The sequence below is a fragment of the Penaeus japonicus genome, unplaced genomic scaffold (genome assembly GCF_977035675.1).
Source record: "Penaeus japonicus unplaced genomic scaffold, GWHDUDI00000001_assembly GWHDUDI00000008, whole genome shotgun sequence".
Classification (NCBI taxonomy): domain Eukaryota; kingdom Metazoa; phylum Arthropoda; class Malacostraca; order Decapoda; family Penaeidae; genus Penaeus; species Penaeus japonicus.
The window spans coordinates 22,412,623-22,420,122 of NW_028234410.1; the positions used below are offsets into that span (position 1 = coordinate 22,412,623).

A 7,500-nucleotide genomic window follows, 5' to 3' on the forward strand; every position below is an offset into this window, starting at 1 on the left:
ATATATGTCCATATTAACAGATTACCAGGACCTAAATCCATGATTTTGAGATCAGAACTAAAGTCTCCTCTAAAATACAGAAGAAATTTTCCATCCTCCTGATGGTAATCTCCCCTTGCAATCTACTGCGATGCCTCTACTGATCCTTATGGAGCAGCTGGGATTGGTGCCCTAATTCCTGATTCCTAATTTCCTTCAGAGAAAGTGTGCGAATTTCAGACTGGGTAACCACAACTCATGCGTCACCCAGATGTATTTTCTGACAGTCAGGGTGCACTCTATAGACTCATTGTATTTACCCCAGAAATCATGGTATCTAGAAACATCCCACATCAATCACAAAAACACAAACATAGTAACGTGCACAATACAGATATAATAAAACATTACTATACCATTAACTCTTAATCAAATGAAAAAAATATATATCATCAGCTGTTTAAGAGATTATGAAAATCAAGTAAGGACTACAATAAATATGAGAAAGAATGGTCATGGCAGTATGAAAGTATTGCTGGGACATCAAACATGGACAGACCCTATGAATTGTATAGAGGTCTGTCGCAGAGGCAGCAAGTTATATAAACCTACGTTTACTATACAATATGTGCAGGGTACAGTTTGGGATGCAAAACCAGTCGCATAACATCACTGCAAAACGTGCTAAAATAATAAATCACATTGTCTCGCCCACTACTTCCTTTGCCGTACGAACAGCACTGTACGAAGAACATCATTTGTGATATAAAAGTTTCTTTTTACTGACCAGATAATACAGGTAAATATGTTAACCAGTATGATGCAGCCCCTCAGGCATGTAAGATTATTGCTTGACTAAGCTCTTTACCCAATAGGCGCTCAGCCAGTCTAGATAGATATTTTGATATCTTACCCTGGCTTTTTTAGGGCATGTACACTGTTTTGCAAATAAACTTTATCAAATCAAAAGAAAATCTCTCTCTCTCTCTCTCTCTTTCTTTCTCTTTCTCTCCCCCCCCCCCTCTCTCTCTCTCTCTCTCTCTCTCTCTCTCTCTCTCTCTCTATATATATATATATATATATATATATATATATATATATATATATATAATTATACCCACACACACACACACACACACATATATATATGTATGTATGTGTGTGTGTATGTGCGTATGTGCGTGCGTGCGTGCGTGTGTGCGTGCGTGCGTGTGTGTGTGTGTGTGTGTGTGTGTGTGTGTGTGTGTGTGTGTGTGTGTGTGTGTGTGTGTGTGTGTGTGTGTGTGTGTGTGTGTGTGTGTGTGTGTGCGTGCGTGCGTGCGTGCGTGAGTGTATTTATAAGACCTTTGACTAATGGAATGATATTGCTTGTGTTCTTTCCTCCCATAGGAGACGGGAATGTTTCAAGCGATTGAATATGTGACTAAAAAGATGCCAAATTCGCTCAAAAATTGACAATTTTTTCAGTTGATTGGATGGCCAGGCTAGAGCTCCTGCAGATGATAAGTTGGTCTTCCTCAGAGCGCCGAATGGCATGTAGACAGCGGTGAGCTAAGTATAGGCCATTGGTTAATGCGCGGATGTGATTAACAAGATCTATCCAGACCATCAGTGTAAATATCATAGATGGAGTAAAAATGAGCTACAAATATGAAATTATTCACACAAATATAAAATTACAAGAGAATAAAAATTGAACATTTCATCATCGTTGATACGGGGGTGTAGCTCAGTGGTAGAGCGCTCGCTTTGCATGTGAGAGGCCCCGGGTTCGATCCCCGGCACCTCCAGTCTTTTGATGATAAACCATCACTACATATACAGATGATAGACATTATGAGTTTGAAACACTCTCTGTAGTGAATTAAATGCGTATGGAAGGTTGAGTACTCAACTGAGCATATAGCACTCGCAACTTTGCCATTACGCGCGCTTTTGCGCACAAATACATTGCACATATAGAGGTTTCGGAACTTAACAGGCTATCTAAAGCCTTAATTTACTATTCCGGTTAACTGCAGAGTCGTGGAACAAATTTTATACATTGGACGTATGGGTAATATTGTATTGAAATATTGCAGTGTAAATTTACTTATGGTTATATGAATATAGCTTCTGATGGTCTCAGGTGACATGTAATAATGATTTTTTTGTTCCCGAATGAACAATAAGCCCTGGGAAATGACTATCCAATTATCCCCAGCTTGTTACGGATTCTGAAATTCTATGGGTTCTATCCTAAGGTCTTCCCTTTAGTTGCTTCTCTCATTCCTGAGAGATTCATCTTCAATATAAGTGATGATTTTCATACACGTATATTTATATATCCCCGGTATATTTTACTTACATATTCACATCAATTCGTTGATACCTCAATGATTTATCAGACACTTTCGATCCTAAAATTGTTTGAGATTCTCCATCAGCTCCACAAAAGTATTACTGTAGTGTTATTTTGTTTAGTCTGCTCAGTGTTTAAGTGTTTCTCCTCTCCCTTGCTGCAAGGTTCAGTGTAACAGCTAAACTAGCTTTTGAGGATCGAATTAAACACTTCCAAACTATTGTACATTTCATTCGTATGTAAAGATAATTTTCTGAAACAATTCTTGTTCCTTTAATCTTTCCATGTTGTATCCATAATTATTACTTAAAGTTCTCTCATACACGTACCTTATTACAGCATTTTTCCGTATGCAACTAATTGTGTCAGCCAAAACACAACCTAATTTTTCCCGTATAGACGCCCAAAACACACCGAATATTGGAGTCCACTACTAATTCGTTCCCTTGACTTCACTGTGTTTTTGTCCTTACATTTACAATGTACCATTAGTATAACCATAATACTGATGATCTCCTTATCTCAATTTGGTGACAACTCTTTGTATATTATACTGGGTGGCGTGAAAGTCTGTAGTATAAGGTACCCAGATTTATAACACTCAGAAGTGCGTTATATTCTTCACTGCAGATTACAGTTTCGTCCACCTTGCTTGCTTCGCCGACTTACCAGTACTAATGTGCAACTATATTCATACCTGATGAATGACAGATCCAGGGGACAGCCCTTTTAAAAAGTGGAGTGGATTGTACCCTCACAGCAAATTATTACATAATTGACAGAAATATATGAACATCCAAGTAAATGCAACTATGCTATAAAGTCAGATGAAAATATATTGTCATATAATTTCCAATAGATCTACATGTATATGCATAATTGTACATTTTTTTCCTAATTGAAATCATGAAAGTCTGGTTCCTTTACTTACTACTGATGATAGAGCATTAGTCAACACAAAAGCGTGTGGAATATGCTTCTGAAATGCTAAAAATGCCCTTGCGCCACCGGTCATATCTGTAGTTCTCACCAAGGTTTCGTAAAAGGTCAATGGAATCTGTATAGAAGAACGAAAAAAATGAACTGAAATGTAGAAACGAGCCCAAGTGTAATATTGAAGGTAAATCAGTTCAAATTTGTAATGTCAACTTTAGAATTTACACACACACACACACACACACACACATATATATATATATATATATATATATATATATATATATATATATATATATATATATATATATATATATATATATATATTATATTATTATATAATATATATATATATATATATTATATATATATATATATATATACATATATTCTATAGGTAGGGGTTCCCTAAAGTGTAATTTTATTTCTGGAGTTCCTCCAAGATGTAAAGGTTAGGAATGACTGACAGTGGTTTGTTTTCCTCATTGCACATTCAGCCCCCACCCCCCTCCAATAAAAAACATCCCTTATCCGACATTTTGCCTGATTATCACTCTCTTCCTCTTTCTTTTATGTGCGTGATCTGTAAGTGAATTTCCTTGTGTAAACGGGTCGTCATGCTTTATGCTACAGCTTTCAGACCTTGGAGATTTTAACAAGATAGTGAGACTTATGACAGTCTCGTCCACTGACCATGTTATTCTCTCAACCAGAGCCGCAGTAGCAAAGGTGAGGACCCCACCGCCGATATGTGTCGGCTCTCGGCTGTTGAGAGGAGCGATCTCTGGCCGTGACTCAAGAACCTCGGTTATATAGTAGCCTGCTGCATTAAGTCTGCGGTTGGGAGACAAAATGTAGTTGCTAGCCTTAATGTAGTCCTGTGTCGCTGTAGCGCAGACTCGCTAATATTTAAGCTCCTACGACCTAGCTTGCTCTACACACTGTACAGCTTGAGCTTGAGCCAGGTTGATCTCAACGGCAAGGGATTCGATGCCTTCTCCACACTGCACTGGAATCGCGATTAAGGAGCAGAAGATAGTTGCTTTCAACAGGATAATCATACCTCTAGTGTCTGGCGTGCTAGGCAGCACAAAAGGTTGAAATCATGAGAAGCGAAGTCTCCTGGAGCATGACATCATCAATATTTTGGATCGCATGATGTTCTGGATATTCCACTGCAATATGCTTGGCTTAGGAACCATTGCAATAACCCGAGTCTGCGCCATCCATGACGTCAACATAATCAGTCTCGGTGTCAGATGCCCCAGTGACATTCTGGGTCACTGCGACCTTGATTGCCTTCTCCGTCTCCTCACTAGCCCTCCCCAAAGCTATTGCTACTGCTGTGATTACCGCTGGCAGTAGGAGCGCCAAGTTCCTCTCAGATAAGAATATGGGTCCATCCACTCTTGGGAAGGGTTTTGTGGGGTTCCTAAACTCCTTTCGGATCTGGTTCTGTCGTGGAACCTCCACAAGTGCCGGGAACTCGAAGGTGTCCGGTGGTGGTTTGAATTTTGGCGGTGCTTCCTTCTTTTTTTTAGGGGGACGGGGGCATTAACCCTTTGTTCTGCTCGCAGACATAGGTGCCTGGTGGGGTAGGAACAAAGTCTGGTGGTTTTGCAACGACCTCCTGCGCCTTAGAACCGTCTCTTTTGTGACGGAACAGGCTAGGCTTCTGGCATGATGCCTCTAGGCGCAATTGGGACACTTTGTAATGGTGTCTCTTTTATCATCTTTGTGCACTTTGAGGTACACCTCAGTGCTGTGTATCTTGCTACAGACACCACACTGGGGCCTTGCCTTGCAGATGGCCTGGTGGTGTCCGTATTTCTGGCACTTAAACCACCGAAGTGGCTCAGGGGCGTACGTCCTAAAGCCGTAGGAGCCCTAATTGCCAAGTTCAAGTGACACGACTGGGGCTCCCTTCAAATCTACCAGGACTTGCTTGGTGGGGTCTTCCCTTTGGTCAGGCGGGAAGCATATTAACCTTCCTATCTTAAGCGAGCTGAGGGAAACATCTTGCCGTAGAAGAGAGTCGTGTAACTCATCACCTGGTATAGCGCTATAGAATTTCGACATATAGTATTTGATGGTATACTCAACATATAGTTGTGTACATAACAATAATTGCCACAAAAATTAAATCAGGCAGAGAGACCTGTGCTCTCATATCTTGCCTTAGACGCCATCTTTCTTGCTATATCACAAATAGGAAACCACATACTAATCGTTATAAGGTATATTGATAAGTCAGTACTTCGATAATATATTATAATAATGGTTATCATTAAATGTGACAGTTGGAGGTGTATTCAAAGTAATTTTCACTACTGTGGTTTCACATTCATGGTGAAATTTAGATGTAGATTATTAAAGCGTTATATATATATATATATATATATATATATATATATATATATATATATATTTATATTTATATATATATTATGTGTGTGTGTGTGTGTGTGTGTGTGTGTGTGTGTGTGTGTGTGTGTGTGTGTGTGTGTGTGTGTGTGTGGACCTAACATCAGGCAGCTTAGGGTTCTAGACTTTCTCTTCAGACTCTTTCTTGCCCCTAGGATCCTAGATTGGTTGCCATGATCAAGTCCTTGCTATGTTTGTCAACAATTCAATTTGTAAGATTTGATATAGAGTGAGCACTTCATTCACCCTCCTGAGCCCTGCTATGATGGAGTCTAACGAAGGGACGCTGAGCATTAGTGCTTCTGTGCCTAACAGCTACAGGGGTAATTAACATCATCACTGCCTTGTATTTGTGTGACCTGATAATGCAGTGACAGTTTACTCAAGCCTAAATAAGGAGACAAGCCGATTAACCTAATGATATGTCGCTAGCCAAAGGGCGTACTCATACACGGGATCGCTCAATCGCCTCACCAAGCGCAATAAGCACATAGGTGAATAAAACTCCTTGGCAGAGGACTAGGGGGAGAGTAGTGCCATTTGGAAATCCCTTCCCAGTGAACCATCGAGCCCGGAGGTTACTTCTTAAGGAGAGGAGGAGGGTCGTCACCAAGATTAATTAAACTAAGAGTATGGATTCAAGGCGCTGTACTATGCAAAATCAATTCCTTTTGTGGGAGTGGCACTGACAGCGACCTGAATACCTGGAGTGGAGAATCTAGTGTCCGAAACCCCACTTTCTCAGTTCGCTCCGAAGCACTAGAACCATTTTGCATCTGACAGACTCCATGGCCAATCATGTGGTAATCTGAAAAGAATAAGAGTGAACTTCCTTTCCACCTAAGGTTCTTACAAGCCAACAGCACGTCGTGGAAAGTTGGAGGAAATAAAGACAAGACACATTGACAAACTAAGCAAAGACAGGACGGAAACTAGGGGAAACAACGAAGACAACCCCCCACACATACACATGTTGGTTATACACAAACACAACTGCTTCCTAGGAATTTAATGGAGCTCATTAGTTTCGCAATTCAATGTATACTTAAATAGCACTGTATTGCTATAAAAAGGACGATTAATCATTTGCCTGCCCTGATGGTAGATCTACCATCATAACTTTCCAGCCATTTCTTGTAGTTGAGGCATATCATGTACTTAATGCAATGGTCTTAAAACATAGGCAATGCTGTATTTCAACTTGTAGGAACACTTCTTATATTATTATTTTTCTTTAATGTTCAGATGTTATGCAGGTAGTGCAAGAGGCCCTTGGGCCTTAGGAATGCCCATCAAATTCACATCTGCTAAACCGTGAGGTCTCTGCCTTATCAACAAAGAAAGAAGAGGTGTGTTTGTGATAACGAATGTGTGTGATGTGGTCATAGAATACTTATAAATTGTAATTGTTTAGTAGGTCTTAGTATGTCAATGCCATTTTCCAGTTTGAAGTTTCCTCAACACTTAAAAATATTTCGTAACTGACAGATAACCTGTTCATATGAAACGCTCCTGTATTTTTCAATCACCTTGGTTGAAGGAGCAGTGAGGTCACTAGAAGACAAAAAAGTTGAATGTCTTTGCGGATTTGCAAGCCTTTGGGTGTATACTCATTTCTTTATTTGTATTTGTCTGATCTATTGAATGAGCGAGTTAACAGGTACATGTGTGTGTGTCCTCATGAATGAAGTATGTTCATTTTAGTAAATATACTGGAAAATAAAGGAAAATGGCCTGGCATGAAAGGGGTTAGGTTAGGGGGCAGGAGGGATTCACACCTGAACGTGAGGCCAAAGATTCTCTTCTTACAACTGGTTCAA

At 39.8% G+C, this 7,500-nt stretch overlaps 1 non-coding gene across 1 annotated transcript; it reads left to right on the top strand.

The window, feature by feature from the left end:
• The first annotated feature begins 1,697 nt into the window (after positions 1-1,697).
• On the top strand, positions 1,698-1,769 carry TRNAA-UGC (transfer RNA alanine (anticodon UGC)). The gene has a single exon. It is a non-coding gene; the product is annotated as a tRNA-Ala (tRNA).
• The last annotated feature ends 5,731 nt before the right edge of the window (positions 1,770-7,500 follow it).